The sequence below is a fragment of the Leptodactylus fuscus genome, chromosome 7, assembly GCF_031893055.1.
Source record: "Leptodactylus fuscus isolate aLepFus1 chromosome 7, aLepFus1.hap2, whole genome shotgun sequence".
NCBI lineage: Eukaryota > Metazoa > Chordata > Amphibia > Anura > Leptodactylidae > Leptodactylus > Leptodactylus fuscus.
Genome location: NC_134271.1, coordinates 130,098,958 through 130,117,612, shown reverse-complemented (window position 1 = coordinate 130,117,612; position 18,655 = coordinate 130,098,958).

Genomic DNA, 18,655 nt, shown 5'->3' with positions numbered 1-18,655 from the left:
CCAGACTCATAACCAACGTCTGTGGCCTCTCACCCAACCAGCCAGCTTTGCAAAAATGAGAGGTAAAACCCTAAAATTGATGACGGCATGTAGGTTTCTCTTCCTTTTGGCTGGCTTGGTTTTAAGTCACTAGGTTTCAGGAAAACCAGGCATTGATGTACAGGGGGCTCCCTTCTAATTGGTGGTGCTAGAGTAAGTTCCTATTTTCAACCAAGGAGGTCTTGTAGGACTAGACGCAAACTTAGCCATCAAACATACAACCATATTACAAATCTTTTTTCTACTGATATTTAAAGAAACCTGTTGGGATGATCTGGGACACTAAACCACGTACAGGTCTGGTGCACCAGAGATGAGTCTGAGGAGTCTCATCGGACCCACCTCTAGGTAAGTACAAAGGTTAGTTTTGGAGCGGTCATGGACAGCCTTGCAACAGGACACCAAACCCCTGGTCCATAAGAACCTTTTGGTCCCCAGTGCAAAATCTGTAGTAGGGCCCCGACCCACCATGTTTGACTTATTCTACTGGTGGTCTTTGAGTCTCCTCAGGGTAGGTCTGCCACCATGGTGCCCCCTATAGTTGTGCCCTTACCAGTCATACTGAAGGTATAAGGGAGTTTCCAATGTCACGATGAAGACAGCTGCTCCTCGCTCACCTGACTGCCGTGATGCAGCGAGCACTTTATTGAAGTTGATGCGGACATGAATGATTCATTCTCGGGCTCTTTTCTTCTCCCTCTTTCTCTTAATTATAAATGTTTTAATGACAGTTTTAGGAAATACAATTAGATTGTCCCTGGCCGCGCAGTCTGTCCTATCTGTGCGCTGGATACTTCTGCCAGCCTGCAGTCTGGAATTTATGCAAATCCAGGCGGCGCACAGCTTGCTTATAAAGCACTAATGCATGGCGTACCTAGCCGGTCCTAGCCAAGGAGCTGAATCAGTCCTGGGCAGTATTCTTATGTTTATACAATGCCAAACAGAAAACCTGATGACATCATCATTTCTGTTTACCAATGACTAACCCATGACTACACGAGACAGAGTCTGGCTGGAAAATGAACCCAATCTCAATGTTAGATACTGTAATTTTGTTACATGTGGTCAAGGGCATAACTACCGGGGTAGCAGCGGTAGCTACTGTCACAGGGCTTGGGACATTAGGGGGTCTGTGACAGGGCCCTATTTACTTACTGATCCTCGCTACTGCTCACACCCTCCATCGCTTTCCCTTCTGAGCAGGATCGGGGATTGGTAAGTAAGGCCGCGGGCCTGTGAACCTCACCAACACTGCTTATACTCTAAGGTCTTTTCCCCCTACGCCAAACAGCAGCACAAGATGGGGTATTCCTGCCCCTGTGTGCTGTTAGGACAGGTGGAACTTTTAATTAGCTAACAGTTTTTCCCCCTATAAGAGGCCAGAGCGACCTCCTCCCCCCTGTGTTTTTTTCTGTCCTGTGCGACTGGACAGGTGGAGGAGGCTGTGGCCTCCTCTATGGTTTAGAATAAGGTGTCTTAGATCCTTTCTTCTCTTTCCCTTCTTTCTGAGTGAAAGGTCTAGGTTTATACTGCAGTCTTTTGTCTTACCTGCCTTGTGCAGGTTACTGACCTTTTCAGCTGCAGTTCATTTACTGCCCTGCAGTAAGGTAAGCCGTGTCCTCTTTCAGCTTTCCCTCTGTGTTCACTGCAGAGACTAAAAGCACTAATTTCTATTTGCTATGGGCACTCTGTCAACTTCACAATATCGAAGTCGATTCACCGCCATTATGGTAAGATCCAACCAAATTTTTGTATTTCTTGCGGTTTTTCAATGTGCATTTAATTCCTAAGCGGGGACTATATGCTGTGAACCTAAAGGAAGGGTTCATATACCTATGTACTATCATTACTTATTAGGTGCATATTTGCTTATTGCTCACATGATGGTGGATGCTCTAAGGCAATTTGTTGTAAGGTTATGCATGTCTGCACTGCTGTCAGTACGGGGTCCTCCAGCTAGGAGCCCTTCATTTATTGTTGTCATCTCCTGGGTGAAGGAGTACATGCAGATTTCTGGTAAGGTTCCCTCTCCCAGTTTTCATAAGAGGTCTTACTTAGAAATAGAAGCCCTAGTGGCTCAAGCTGTAGGGTTACAGACTTGTATGCCTGAATCCACAGTATCCTGGGTTCAATCCCAGTTGCACTTTGCATTTGTGATATATAAAAAAAAAAAAAAAAAAAAAAAAAAAGTTAATAAGGTACTTGTGGTTCTCATGGTCCATTCACATGGAGAAAGTCTCTAAACTTCATGCTGGACTCTGTCTGCTTGAAAATCTCCCTCCTCTAGGTGGGAAAAGATCATATCAGCAGTGCATTATTTATAGGTAATACAGCAGGTTTCCATCCTAACTGCCAAAGGTTACTGGATCTTATGTCAGAGTCTGCAGTTGCAGTCCCTTGGGCCATATAGCGCATGCGGCCTGCAGAAGGTAAGTCTGAGGCCTGGAATCACAACCCGTGGGGCCTGGAGGGGCTTCATTTTAAGGGCTGGATGTCCATGTCCAGATAGTCTGGACCCTGTTGACCACAGAGACAGCCCTCTCCGGTAGAGAGCGCATCTACAGGAGATTCCCATATGGGCAATGAGGAATTGGATGGAGGAGGCTGTGTCATCCAGCTGACAAAAAAACTCAGCAGTCTGGGTCAAGCCAATTTAGTTATTCCTCAAAATTTGTCTTTCATCCAGGTGGTGTTCCATCTTAAGGACGGGATGTCCATGGTCCAGCTAGCGCTGGACCCTGTTGACTATAAACGCCCCTCTCTCACTAGTGGGGCGAATCTAGAGAAAAGTTCCATAGGAATAAAGTGGAATTGGATGAAGAGTTCATGGTCCAGTTTACCTGGACCCTGTTGCCCACTGATGCATCCCTCTCTGGTGGAGAGTGTCCACGGTCCAGCTAAGGCTGGAACCTGTTGACTACCTATGTCTCCCTCTCTGGTGGAGAGCACATCCAGATAAGCGTTCCATAGGAGGAACATGAAATTGAATGTAGAGTCCACGGTCCAATTTACCTGGACCCTGTTGCCCACTGATGCATCCCTCTCTGGTGGAGAGTGTCCACGGTCCAGCTAAGGCCGGACCCTGTTGACTACCTATGTCTCCCTCTCTGGTGGAGAGAACATCCAGATAAGCGTTCCATAGGAGGAACATGAAATTGAATGTAGAGTCCACGGTCCAATTTATCTGGACCCTGTTGACCACTGATGCATCCCTCTCTGGTGGAGAGTGTCCACGGTCCAGCTAAGGCCGGACCCTGTTGACTACCTATGTCTCCCTCTCTGGTGGAGAGCACATCTAGAGAAGCATTCCATAGGAGGAACATGAAATTAAATGTAGAGTCCACGGTCCAGTTTACCTGGACCCTGTTGACCACTGATGCATCCCTCTCTGGTGGAGAGTGGCCATGGTCCATCTAACGCCAGACCCTGTTGACTACCTATGCCTCCCTCTCTGAGGAGAGCACATCTAGATCGGCTGGGTAGGCTATTTGGTCTCATCATATGTCCGCCTGATCACGGCTTATCCAAGATCCATCGGTCCTTCAACTTGTTCAAGCCAGACAAATACGTAAGGACCCTCCCTCTCCAGGGCATCAAGCAACTTTATCTAGACAGCTCTCCCATTCGGCAAATCCTTGGCCCCCCACACCTTCACAAAGGTAGTGGCCCCGGTAGGTAGCCGCCCTGCGCCTCCAAGGGATCTTATTGTCCCATAACTAGATGAATGGCTCCTAAAAGCCCGGTCAAAGGAGGTGCTTGCCACACAGTTGGAATCCACTGTGGCTTTCCTAAATGAGCTGGGCTGGCTAATAAACTGGCAGAAGTCGGTAGTGGTTCCATCTACCCCGATTCAATTTCTGGGTTTATCTTGGATTCTCTCAGCATGATGATCTCCCTGCCTCCTCCTTGGAAGGAGAAGATTGGTCAAGCGGCTCATCACCTATCCACAACCCGGAAGGTTACTATCAGGACCGCCATGAAGGTCCTAGGTCTCATGTCCGCAGCCATCTAGGCAGTTCTGTGGGCCCTATGGCACATGCGCCCCTTACAGTGCGAGATCCTGAGAGTCGGGAACCACAGTCCTTCGGGGCTACAGAAGCCTATCCAGTTATCCATCAGAACCCGTCGATCACCGGCTTGGTGGTCCCAGCTCAGAGACGGGAAATCCACGGTCCAGACATCCTGGACCCTGTTGACCACAGATGCCTCCCTCACAAGATGGGGAGTGCTTCTGGGGGAGACCCCGGTACGTGGGACCTGGAACCAGCTTAGAGAAGGCTCATTTGTCCAACTGGCGAGAGCTCACTGCGGTGCACCGTGTGCTTCTAATGTTTGCACCCCACCTGCAAGGGAAAGCTGTGAGAGTGAAACAGACAACTTAACAGCAGTCCGATATATCAGCAAACAAGGGGGGAACCAGATCCCCCTCGCTTCTGCAGGTGACAAATCTAATATTCTCCTGGTGGAGAGGAATCTTTCACAACTATCAGCGGTTCATATTCAAGGTGGGCTGAACATCCTTGCGGATCAGCTAAGCAGAGGCCTGGTGATGACAGGCGAATGGTCCCTAAATCCGGACATCTTTCATCATCTCACTGAGATGTGGGGTCTCCCCGAGGTGGACCTGATGGCCACCCAGTACAACGCCAAAGTGACAAGGTTTTGCTCCCTCTACCGGGAAGACAATCCTTTGGCGGTAGATGCCCTGTCAATACCTTGGAGGTTCAAACTGGCATACGTTTTTCCTCCTATTCTGATGATTCCGAAGGTATTGGCGAAACTCAGGCAGGACCAGACTTCGGCAATAGTGATCATGCCGTTCTGGCCAAAAAAGGGCATGGTTTACCCACCTCATCCTAATGAGTCAAGGGACCTACTGGAGGCTTCCACAAGTCCAAAACCTGGTAATTCTGAACTGACAGCTCTGCCAGGACCTGGACAGGTTCAACCTCATGGCCTGGAGGTTGACCGCATCGTATACGGAGATAGACGATTATCCCAGGCCGTTCTAAGAACGTTGGCCCATTCAAGAGCGGATTCAACTAACAGGAGTTACCAAAGGATCTCGGATAGGCAGCTTAATAACTCTGCTATCGAATCGGTCTTGGAGTTCCTACAGAGTGACCTGGATAAGGGGCTAACTCCAGCTACCCTGAAGGTTCATGTTTCAGCACTTTCCGCTCTTCTAGGGACCTGGTTATAACAAGATCCTCTATTAAAGTAATTCCTTAAAGGGGCCTCTAGGCTCCGCCCTCAGATGCAGCCCCCTGTCCCGCAATGGGACTTGGCTGCGGTTCTTCAGGGGCTTTGTTCTCCCCCGTTTGAACTCTTAACAGAAGTGGACTGGAGATATCTCTCCTACAAGGTAACCTTCTTGTTGGCAATTACCTCTGCCAAAAGGATTGGAGAATTACAAGCTTTGGCTGCCTCGGAGCCATTCATTACCTTTTTCCCTGATAGGGTTCAACTTGGGTTCATCCAGGGATTTTGTCCTAGGGTCGCATATATCTGCGCATATATTTGGATTGTACAGCTTCCTTTCGAAGAACCTGCTCATCAATACCTACGGCCGTAACAAAGGTGTTAAAGCCACCCTGTCAAGATTGATCAGGGAGGCCATCGCTTGCTCTCTTCGCGCTCAAGACCTACCAGTACCGGAATTGGACCAACTTCCCGGTCAGAGAGACGCTCGCTCTCCTTAGAGCAGATATGTTCCGCTGCTTCCTGGAGTTTTCATCTGATGTTCGCCAGACACTGCAGATTGGACTGGCGCAGCTCAGAGGCCACAGCCTTCGGACATTCTGTCTTGGCATCTGCTTGCCAAGATCTCCCACCCTAGTTGGGATTTTACTTGCTAGATCCCCATCTTGTGCTGCTGTTTGGCGTAGGGGGAATGGAAGATTATAAAGATAATCTGTTTTCCCTTAGCCCAAACAGCAGCACAAGGCTCCCTCCCATTGTTTATGGTAATGTTTGTATTGTTATATTGCCTTTTATACTTTTTGACTAACACAGGGGGGAGGAGGTCGCTCTGGCCTCTTATAGGGGGAAAAACTGTTAGCTAATTAAAAGTTCCACCTGTCCTAACAGCACACAGGGGCAGGAATACCCCATCTTGTGCTGCTGTTTGGGCTAAGGGAAAACAGATTATCTTTATAATCTTCCATTCAGAATGATCTCATCTCAGAGAGTTGTCAAACAATTTAAAGGCAATGAGATGTAGCAGTCATAACCAGGCCCTCTTGCCATAGAGGGCGCAAAGGTTCTTCTATCACATAGGTGGGGAGCATGTTACGGATTTTGTGCTGGAGCAGCCCCTTGTTCTGTATCCAACACAATCGCAGAGACACCAGCCTATTAGACCCCTTTCAAGAGTGATTCGTAAATCAAATTTAGGAGTGAAATTTTCAAGGGGTGTGGCCTATGTAACTAAATATACTCAGCCCCCATACTATGATATTGGACCCAGATTGGATCCATTTTTATTTACGGCATTTAGTGATCACAGGAAATTTTGCATTCATTTTATTGCGTATTTTATTACGTTGTAGATGCCAAATGCAATTTCTAAAAAATATAATTTTATATATATAGTAAAAAAAAATGAAAATTACAAGGGAGATCTCCATTGATTTATAGTCTTATTTTGTGTATTTGTCCATCAGGGATGAGCGATTTTGAAACTATTGCGCTCATTGTTGTCAATGGGAGGTTTTAGTAGTAATAAGCATACAATGTCGAAGTTTTGTAAGAGAAAATCCTCCCATAGAAAACAATGAAGCCAGTAGCACAACTAGTAGTATGGCTGCCTCCCATACATCATCCTTTGGTGTGATCCTGGGTTCAAAACCCACACCATATCTAGCGAAATAATAACTTCTGTTACCAGTTGGTGGGTTGTCCTTACACACTCTGATACTATACGTGACCATGCCAAATTGTATGGGGACACACCCCTCTGGCAAAAAGAATGGTATGACCCAGTTGTCAATTGTAATTCTTTCATAGAGCAGGGCTACTCAACTATTTTAGTAAGGGTCCACTGGTCAGGGTCCGCCATTAGGTGAAGGTCCAAGTGGTACAGTAGCTGAACAAGTCTACAATTTACCAAATTTTTTTTGACAATAAGACTAATTCCAGATTTAGGCATAAAAAGAAAGTAAAAAAAATATTTGATACTCCATATGACATTTGACTGCCTTCCCTGGTGGTCATATGGAGTAGAGGGATCAATGTTACCAATGGGTATAATTCTCCATTGGTGCCCCCTACAGAGTGTGCCCCTCTATGTAATGCAATTACCCAATAGTGCTCCCAATACAGTAATTTCCTTAGTGCCTCTCCACATAGTATAATTCCATTGTCTGGGTCTCAGGGTCACATTAACATCATAACACTCCACTATGGCCAGTGGAGGGCCAAAAGGCCCATATGGTATTACCAGATGCCGTCAGGGAGCTGAGAAGAGGTGAGGGAACGCCTCTCTGCGCCTTCCCTGGGTAGGTGAACCTCATGAGTATTTGCGATACAAATGTTGTAAGGTTATTAGATCCTCTTTATGGAATAGAATGAGACTCAATGTTACCACATTGTAATATACATCATGACTTGCTATAGTTATGTGCCATTTACCTTTACGTCCGTTCTGGTGCTATATGTTATGTATCATGCACATGTGAAGATCTATCCTCCGCCTGTCTGTGTACACCTATGTAGCTTTCTTCCCCACTACCCTCCCCAGCTCCTTCCCTCTGCCAGCAGAATCCTCTAATCCTGCGAATCCATTCCCAGCACCCAGTGTACTGATCTAATCAGCCGGCCTGAAATTTCATTAGCTCTTATCAGACTGACAGAGCTCCTAACATACTGTAGTCAGAGAGGCACAAATACTCCTGCGTGCAAATAGACTTCCAAAGAACGTGGCAATAAGGGACAAATGCAGAAGGACAGATGTGAGCAAAGTAGACATACAAATGCTCATGCTTATGAAAGGCGGTCTAATAGCCAGACATCATAGAGGTATCATCATGAAGAATGCATAGGAAAGACATCAAGATTAGAGAGGGGGAGAACCACTCAAGATTCGTTTGGGGTTCAGGTTTGGTGGCTTGGTTCCCTGGTGCGTTTCAGCATGAACAACACTTAAAATTGGCGTAAAACACAGTGTAGAACAGTCTTAGGACTATGAATCTATCTATAGGATATAGTGTAGAATACTTTTATGGCTCCTAGGAATCCTACTAATATTATAAAGTGTGTTAAGATGTTTGGATGTTTGTTCCTCAATCACGCAAAAACCGCTCAACCGATTTGGCTCAAATTTTCAAAAAACATAGTTCCTAGGCAGGATTGAACGATAGGCTACTTTTCGGCACAATCACAGACATACGTTTTTGCCAGGACCCCCACAAAACCACAACTCATACCACCAGCTCTGCAATCCCACACACTTTTTAGCATAGCAAGCCACAAACTCCCTATTGCCCTCTCGGGCCTAGCTCCTAACCCCAGGCAGGGGAGGAGGCCGGGGTCAGGGGGTGGGTGCAAAGGGGTCGGGGGGGGGGGGGAATGGGGGTTGGAAAGGGGATGCAATGACACCTAGACGGGCGAACGGATTTGGCTGAAATTGCGCACATACATACCTTGGGTCCCGGATTGAATGATAGGCTACATTGAATTCCCGTACACCACCGCAATTCACTACCGTGACCGGTGCTTTTCAATTTTGAATTCGCTGCAGGACCTGGGACTCTGTAGGACCTGGGATGTCATCCCAGCCCCATCAGCAGCTCACCTGGATGGGTGTCGCGTCTCTATGTGGGCGGAGCTATCAGCCGGCCGGCGTCCACAAGAACATGGCAGCTCTCAGAGGTCCAGAGTGTCCTGAACCAGCGCCCATACTCTGTGTACTCTGGGGTAGCGAGAAGTGCATACGCTGCCCGCCTGTGTGGGCTTACCACAGGACCGCAGTGCTCTGCCGCGGCCGGACAGGGGGTCGCCTGCGCCGCGGTCTGGAACGACGGTTCGGCCTGCTGTCCCGTGGCGTGTCTGTCGGGGATGTCGCCGATGTCTTCTCAGGGCTATCTACAGTGTCATTTGGCCGCAGGAGAAGGGTTGTGACGACAGGTGAGTTAGGGGTCTTTGAGAAGGGAGAGGGGTGGGGTGTTGGGAGTGAGGAGGTTGCCGGGCCAGTGGGGGATATGGGAATGAGGGGGCCTGGGCAGGTAAACCCAGGGGGTCCCTGGAAGGGGGACGGGGACAGGGCTGCCACAGCACACACAGATGGAATGGAGGCACATGGCTTGTCGCGGGAGGGAGGCCCTCATAGGCACCGCTGTAACATCGGTGCGCGGGGAGCCTGGGGTTTGGTGAGGCCGTGGGCACAGGTTGGTGGGGGGAAAGGTGACACAGGGTCTGGGGGGGGGAAAGGGGTCACTGGGTAGGTAAGACAGGGAAGGGGGCATGGGGTGGAGGGAAAAAGGGGGCACGGGGTAGGTAACACGGGGGAAGGGGACATGGGGGGAAGGAGACACGGGGCTAGGGGGGAAAAGGGGCATGGGGTAGGAGAAAGAAGCGAGCACATGAGGGAGTGGGTAGAGAAAAAGGGGGTTGGCGGGCGACAGGGGGAAGATGAGGAAAAGGGAGCCGCTGTGAACACAAGGCAAAGGAAGAAGCGTGCACGGCGCTACAGGTGGGTCGCACAGGGGGTCAGGGTTCCGCGGACGAAGTCGCGGGTACTGCTAGTCTATCTATAAAAACATAGTGTATGACACTGTCAAGGCTTATAGGAATCTCTCTATAAAACATAGTGTAGAACACTCTTACAGCTCCTAGGAACCTATCTATAAAACATAGTGTAGAATATTCTTAGGACTCCTAGGAACCTATCTATAAAACATAGTGTACAACACTCTTACAGCTCCTAGGAACCGATCTATAAAACATAGTGTAAAATACTGTCAGGGCTCCTAGGAACCTATCTATAAAACATAGTGTAGAACACTGTCAGGACTCCTAGGAACCTATCTATAAAACATAGTGTAAAATACTCTCAGGGCTCCTAGAAACCTATCTAGTAAACATAGTGTAGAACACTGTCAGGACTCCTAGGAACCTATCTATAAAACATAGTGTAGAACACTGTCAGGGCTCCTAGGAACCTATCTATAAAACATAGTGTAGAACACTGTCAGGGCTCCTAGGAACCTATCTATAAAACATAGTGTAGAATACTGTTAGGATTCCTAGGAACCTATCTATAAAACATAGTGTAGAATACTGTCAGGGCTCCTAGGAACCTATCTATAAAACATAGTGTAGAATACTGTCAGGGCTCCTAGGAACCTATCTATAAAACATAGTGTAGAACACTGTCAGGGCTCCTAGGAACCTATCTATAATACATAGTGTAGAATACTGTCAGGGCTCCTAGGAACCTATCTATAATACATAGTGTATAACACTGTCAGGGCTTCTAGGAACCTATCTATAAAACATAGTGTAGAATACTCTTAGGACTCCTAGGAACCTATCTATAAAACATAGTGCTCATAAAGCATCGTGATGTCATTAAACAGAGCTTCCAGATGAACAATTTTCACCAAAATTCTGAAATTAATAGTGATTGAAAAATCAGAATACTGAGATCTAGGCTGCTGTTCTCAGGCTTCTTTTCTTGAAGGGCTTTTTTTCCCCATAATCCTCACGCTTACATGTGAGATACAGTATCAGACTGACCCACCAGAGTATTAGAGGATGCTCGATGGGCCAAGGCTCTATGACAACAATGGTCCAGCAGAAGAAACCCAAATATGAAGCGGGTTGCATGATCCATTTCCTAGGGGTTGTTGAAGGGTGGGCCCCATCTCAGTCCAACACTGGTGAGATACAATTGCTACTAGGGTCATTATGTGGCCTCGGACATATATTTTATTAAGCGGACAACTTTCAGATGACCACAAGGTCATATCTATCTATCTATCTATCTATCTATCTATCTATCTATCTATCTATCTATATATCATCTATATCACAAGCATCAGTGGCACATAAGTCAACAGGCCACTCAGTTCCATTAACTTCTATGAGGCCAAGATGCAATACTAGACAGAGCCTAGGGACAGATGTGACACCGTTTTTGGAAGGAACCGCTATTTTTTATAATTTTCTAAGCAGAATATTCTCAGTTTCCTGAATGCGATCCCTCTGACTATGGCTTGGTGGAAGGCAATATGGGTTAAAGGAAATTTGAATTTTGCTCAGCTCAGGTACTGTATATTAGAGCACAGCAGTAGCCATAGTTTAGCAGCTTTTTCCGATAAGAATCTGAAGAGGACAGAAATCTCCCTCTTATCTCATTAAAAACCTTGGCTCTCGCGCTTTCCATCCTCCATGTTTTACACTGCAGCTTTGCTTGCTTATTTCGATCTGCTGTGAATATGAGTAGTCAGCGCACAGGGAGTGAAAGAGGATTAGAAACTACTAAGCAAGCGACTAAACCAGGATTATTTGATAAATGGCGGACATCTACTGACCAAAGGATCCTTAGAGGGGAAACCTAGAGCATACCTGCCAAACGTCCAAGAATCCGCAGAAAAACCCTGGATTTTGGGTGCTGTCCTACTGCCTGGAGCGGTATGTCCTGGTTTAATCTCCATCAGTGTCCGCAGGACACAATGAAGAAGTAGGGAGCCGTAACTTCTCCATGTACCTCGTGTCACAGCTGTCAGTGTCTCAGACATTGTTACAATGTCACTACAACGTAGCTGCGGTTCCAAACCATTGACAGTAGAAAACAGAGTAGGCTTGCTTTGGTAGAATGGGACAAGATCAGTATTAGTTTGTCCCTCTTTCTGTGCTCTGAAAGTTGAGATGTCTGAAGCCATGCAAACCACATTTGCAAAAATGAAGAAGAGACAAAGTGCTCAGATTAGGACTGTGCTCCTTCAGCTCTATTTGGTTCTCCTTGGATGGGGTCTGTTCCCTTGTTTCAGCAATTAGTGGGATTCTCAGCACATGGATTAATCAAAACCTCTGACTAGAGATGGGCAAACCTCAAGAGATTCATCTTAAGGTTCAGCCCTCTAGTTCATTTTGGACTAAACTTGTTCAGTATAAACAAGGGGTCTCCTCAGATCTCAGGGTATAATAAGTGGAGGTTCACTAGAGGTTAGTTACATTAAAGTTATACTCACCTTGCCTCACCTCTCCTGGGTATCTGCTGGCCTCCTGGTGTCCTCTTCATATCTCTGGCTGACATCATGCACCCAAAGTCATGTGGAGTGTGCAGACATCGAGTTGCCAAAGGAGTATAAAACCTCTTCTAGGCCTCCACTAGGAGTTTAGTGTTCGCTAGGACCACCTTTGTTCAGCTTGGGATTTACTTCTTGTTCAACTCTTTAAGTTAGATGGAAGATAGCATTGAAGTCGCACCTTCAGCTGTTCAGGCTAGTTAGTGACAGATAGGGATAACAGGATAGGGATAACATTGCACCCCAGGCTTGCAGAACTAAGACTTCATAATCCTGTTGAGTACTGAACATCTCCACCTCAGACCGAAGGAGAAATTTAGGTATCCACGAAGAAGACATGCCCCGCATTTCTCCAGTAGTGGTTGATAAGGACTATAATTGATAGTTGCCCCAGATGGCCACAATGGAAAGAGTCAGAAGACTGAGAAGGGGTGAAGAGCCATGGCCACTCCTGTCTGTGTGTTTACAGTGCCATATATATGGAACCTGGTGTAAATGAGTTGTGCCTTCATGTTGCTTTTTAATGGGCCTCAAGCTACACCAGTTTCAACTGCCAACTTGTCTCTAGTGCTTCATTTGCACCAAGAGCACCCCAAAACACTATCACATGGAAGACCTTACACCATCACCTTAGTGAGACCCCCTCATCACTATGCCAGCCTAGGGCTTGTAAGAAGATTTGGCACCAAAAGCCATCATGACCAGCCCACCTACCATCTTGGGTCTACTCCAAACCCGACCATCTCTACACTGCTGTGCCCTGAGTCCCTTGACACCTCCTGTACAACAAAGCTTCATGAACATTTCTTATGCATGGCCCCAGGATGTTGCATCATCATCCTCAGCCCTAGCATCCATGTGGCCATTCAGTATACAGCGCTGCATACTGTATGTGTAAAGGGGTCATGGCCTTTTAAAATAGGGCATGGTAAAAAAAAAAAAAAAAAAAAAAGGGAGAGGTATACGGATATAGTCAATAAAAATGGGGCAGGTTTGTTCGTAAAATAAATTTGGCAGCACACTCTTAGTATCAAAAAGTTCCTACAGGTTGGCAAGTATGGTATACATATTCGATGCAGTGCTAGCCGCTGAGCTGTCTCGCCCTTGAACCTGTGTAGTACATTACCAGCGGCAGCTCCTTATTAACCTTCCCTTAGGGTTCCTCACCGTATCTTGGTCCTGCACATTTCCATCCTCCCTTTGCTTTTTCCTATCCCTCCTCTCCTCTGGTTTCTCCTTGCCTTTACCTCCCTCTCCCTCCTCGCCTGGATGTGCCCCCTCTTCTTCCTCTCGCTTATTCCCTTATCCAGTTATTTCCAGTCTCCCGTGTACTGATGTTCTCTCACTCTGTAATTTTTCACTTTCCTTATATAATTTTTTTGCTTTTTCTATTACTTTTTTTTTCTCTCCATCCATCTGTTATTTTCTCCCTCACCCCCTGTTATTTCTTCCCATACTATTTATCTTGCCGGCATTTTATCCCGCACATATATAGCACGTATATTCTACTCCCCCTTTGTGATCCTGTCATCGGTAATGTCCGGTGTGGCGATGTGTGTGTGTACAGGTACCGACATTATCGTCATCTTGGGGGAAATAACAGAATGGGCGCCGAGAGCTTTTTAACAATTTGAGCAGTTTATTAGCTGGAACACATGATGGGAGAGTGTATGCAGGAGCTGCAGGTAAGGAGGGAGAGGGGAGCGAACGTCTCATTTTAGATGGATTCGGCTAGCCCTGCAGATTCATATAAGCAGCAGGTATGGGTAAGAAGGACCATCATGAAGCTCTGACTCACACATAAACCTTACCGTAATTCCAGACACAACATGTATTGTGTCATTGGCAGGGACATAATGATCGTCGCAGGTAGGTCTGCATGGAAAACTCATTACAGAAGCAAATTATACATGCAAAAAAAAAGCTAAAGCCATAGACATTAGTCAACAGAGCCGACTGCTGGCGGTGAGATCTGCAGACAATCTAAATATGCAACCTTTATAGAGTACAGACACCCCTACCTAGAGCAGACATACCACCGAGGAACAAGAGGGTAATGAAGTCTTCTTCTTGTTTTGTACAAGACGTGCTGTGCTAATCATCTACCAAACAGTTCCGGAGGTTCCCCATATGGTGCTGAGGACAACCCATACGGTGCTGAGGACACCCCATATGGTGCTGAGGACACACCATACATGTTCCTCAAGACCAAACACATACTCCACTCCAGTGCTAGAGGGTATCCATAGTATTTACAGACCTTAAAGGGAACCTGTCACATGAAAAATGCAGTCCAGTCTGTAGGTAGTATAGAACATATAAGGTAGAAGGCTCACTCCTGATCCACTGGAGGGTAGTGGTCAAGCGGGTGCCTTGACCCAAGCACGTGCTACATGACTAGTGGATAAGTGCACATCCGGCAAAGAGTGAGGACTTAACATATTACCCAAGAGCAAGGGCCTAGTCAGATCTCTTAGAGACTCGAAAAGAGGACAGAGTCCTTACTTGGGAAGTGAGTAGGGATAATACTGAAGATGGAAGACTAGAGAAGATGAGAGGGGTCAATGATGTCACGTGAGGGAAGATGTAGAGCGTAGATGGCAAGGAATCTTGCTGGTGAATGTTAGTCCCAGATACCACTGGAGGATCAGATTATCTATTGCACTATTACGCTTTATGCCCCATGCACAGGCAAGACGGCCAAGGATGGGGATCCTGTTCTACATCTATTCAGGGCCAGGAGGCAGAAGACAGGAATCCTGTTGTTGCACTTTTCGGGGCAAGGAGGCTGAAGATGAGGGACCCTGTTGTCGAGCTGTTCACAACCAGGTGGCAGCAGATGGAGGATCATGTTGTAGACATAGGTATGGGTCCTAAGCGGGCACACAAATCTATAAGATGATTCTATAGATAGGCCATAAGTGTCTAAGATAGCAATATCTCGTTGGGTAAATTTTTATGGGTTGAATAGGCTGCCAATAATTTCACAGCAAACCCAGAATTTGTAGGGACATTTGATGTACTGAATATGCAAATTTAGGAGCAGATTTTCCACATCGTGTTCCAACTGCTGACCTGGAAGAAAAATCCATATGTACTAACCACCTGTCACTTCCTTATCGAGACTTTTCCGGTCCCTCGACGAGCCAACACGCGTTGGGACAATCACATTCCGATACAATATCAGCAGGATGGCCTAGGGACATGGGAAGCCTCGGCAGATGTAGTAGGGTAGGAAGGAGAGTATGGAGTTCTTTGTTTTAGTAATACTTTTCTTTAAATTTCTTTATGGAACACGAGGATGAGATTTTTTCAATTTTTTTCAAATCCTGATGAAAAATCTGCATGAATTCCATCCCATGTGTACTTACCCATTGAGGAGATTTCTAGTAGGGTGAAGGGAAACATTTTACCAAATTTAGGATAAGGCTACTAAATAATTTTAGCTACAACACCTATCATGAGACATTTGCACCGGCATAAAAAGTTTAATGAGTTTGCACCACAAGTTGTAAGAAATTCTCAGCTATTGAAAGCAAGACCTTCGGTTTCGTTGCCAAGATCACCGTGTAGACTGTTGGCCATGAAACTGAAGGTCTCACGTTCAGTAGCAGGGTTGATTTTCTTACAACTACATTCTTAAAGCTGCGATCGTAACACAACCGCATTCATTGTTGGGCAAATGTTTTTGAGATTTTAGTCTCACGATAGCTCAAATTGCCATGTCTAGAACATTACACACTTGAGATACAGTCGCCTCTATGGACAAGCAGTCTATGTTGACCTCGGTGTGTGGTTCACAGTATGGGTGGCATAGACTGGAAGGTTGCAAAATTTTTGACGCATATAACTGGATATGACAATACTGCAAAAAACTCATTGCAACACTTCTTATTTGTATAGCCAAAGACTAACAATTACCTAATATTATCACACTATAATTATTACTGGCGTACATTTTATCCAAGGATTCTTATTCGGAGGCACAAATTCCCAGGAAGGGCTCGATTCCTAGAGAAACAACTGCCCTGTTCTAATTACTTTTGTGGTCGCTCATTATGTTTCCCTCCCAGAAGTACAACCAAACATACCGTGTACAATTACACAAGACTGCAGGGCTACGCCAGCTGCCAGGATAATGCAGAGGAACACGAGGAGATGTTGAAAATAAGTGGAGGAGAAGCAGGAAAATCTCTACCTGAGAACGGCATAAGAATAAATATTAATGCAGACTAGAAATATTTCTTTAACATAGAAGACAATTCTCTAATTTGTCCTTGATAGCCTCAATTCTACAATATCGTCTAGGCCACCATGGTCAACAACTTGATGTCCTCCAATGAGTCTTCTGTTGAACAAGTATAGATAACACTTTGGCGATGGATCATATCCAATTGCTAAATAATACGGTACGGAACGATACGGTAGAGATGTAGCATGCACCCAAGGAACATTTGTAGAGTGCTTACATAATTTACGTATGTAAATTCCATACACCATTCACTCTGAACGAAAAGCAGCCATGCTATACACGTATAGTGTCAAAATTGTGAAACGAACATTATTTTGGTAATGGCTTCGTCTGTATCATCGAAGATTTCATTTAGTGCACAAATGTATGGACTAGGTAAGATTTTCAAGGACTCCTTGGGTACACTGTACAGATTCCTTTGATGGCATCATTGAGTAGATGACATCTGTATGTTCTCGTAATACTGATGTGAGGTTTTTCTGGTCAATGATGTTCTGCCAGTGTAATAAACCAATCTAAACACTATACCGATGTTCTCCTGGACTGGATAGGAGCACAGGAACCCAATGGTGCAAGGGAACTCATAGTGGAAGGTGCATTGACTTAGAATGTCCCTTTTCATCCCACTATATACCAATGTTGTCCTAGTTTGGATATGAACTCAGGAATCCAATGGTATATGAGAACTTCTGTGTTTCCCCACAAGTTAACGAAATCCTTATGTGTTTCCTCCACCAACATTTTGGGTCAATGGGATTTTCTCCAATGTAACAATGTGCTGATGTTGTCCTGGTTTGGATAGGAGCCCAGGAACCCAATGGTTCAAGTGAACCCATTGGGAAGGTACATTAAATTGGGATGTCCCTTTTCGTCCCCCTATATACCGATGTTGTCCTAGTTTGGATATGAACCCAGGAACTCAATGGCGTATGAGAACTTCTATGTTTTCCCAGTAGTTAACCAAATTCTTTTGTGTTTCCTCCACCAGATTTTGGGGTCAATGGGCAATATAAACTTTGTACCGATGTTGTCCTGGTCTGGATAGGAGCCCAGGAAACCAATAGTGCAAGAGAACTCCTAGTGGAGAGATACTTTACCTTGAGGTCTCCCTTTTAGTGGGCTCCATAGAAGCTTTGGGAATGGATACACATCATTGTGATTAATCATTTTACATGTTTTATTGCGTCTTAGGGAAACAACTCATTAATAATAAAATGTACAGATTGGTGAGGAGCCAGGGGTCAGAAATCCATGAACATATGTTAATATTTAGCTTTCCAGGGTGTCCTCATCTGCATAAAATAATTCCTTAATGTCGCCTTGAACAATATATGGATGCCTATAGCAATGGAGCTGACAATGTGTAATTTTGGCACGAACTGCCTTCATCTGTAAGCTGGCTCATCAGTGTGTCAGACCTGGAGCTAAAATGAAGCCAAGCGTGAACTAACATGGTCCAAAAAAACATGCCTGCCAAGAAAATCCATGTCCTAATTATTTGTTGGGTATCTTCAACATATGTTTATGAACAATGTACATAGCAACCAATAATACTCCATCAAGAGTCTTCTGGAGATCCCTACTCAACCCATACTCAAGACTCAAGACTTATATTGGAGAATTTGCAGAATATGATATAGGAGGGTGAACCACTTTGAGCTGGCCTTGAAAGTTTCCTTAAGTTAGGCCTGGAGATATTAGTGGAGCTTTCTCCTACTCGATGTTCTCTCCATCAGTGGAGGATGTCCCATCTCTGTGATGCCCTTTATGGGTCCATGGCTATAGCTGAAAAGCAGTACCATAGAGGATTGGGCCCATTGTAGATTTTTTTCCTATTAGTAGTGATCGTCTACTTGTTTGTTCATCTCGCAAAACCATATTTGGAGGATTAATGGTCTAGTTGCCTACAAGTTGTCAATACCAGTCCTGTAGGCATGTTACTGTTGACCTTAAAATGTCTAATTTCTCAAAAAAGTTGTCCATAGAACAATGTTCATAGTTGACCCACTTCTGTGTTTTCCCCCACTGGTGAACCAAATTTGTATGTGTTTTCCCCACTAGGGGAGCATATTCTACCTCTGGGTTGCCTTCTGTCAGTGAAGCTTATTCCTCC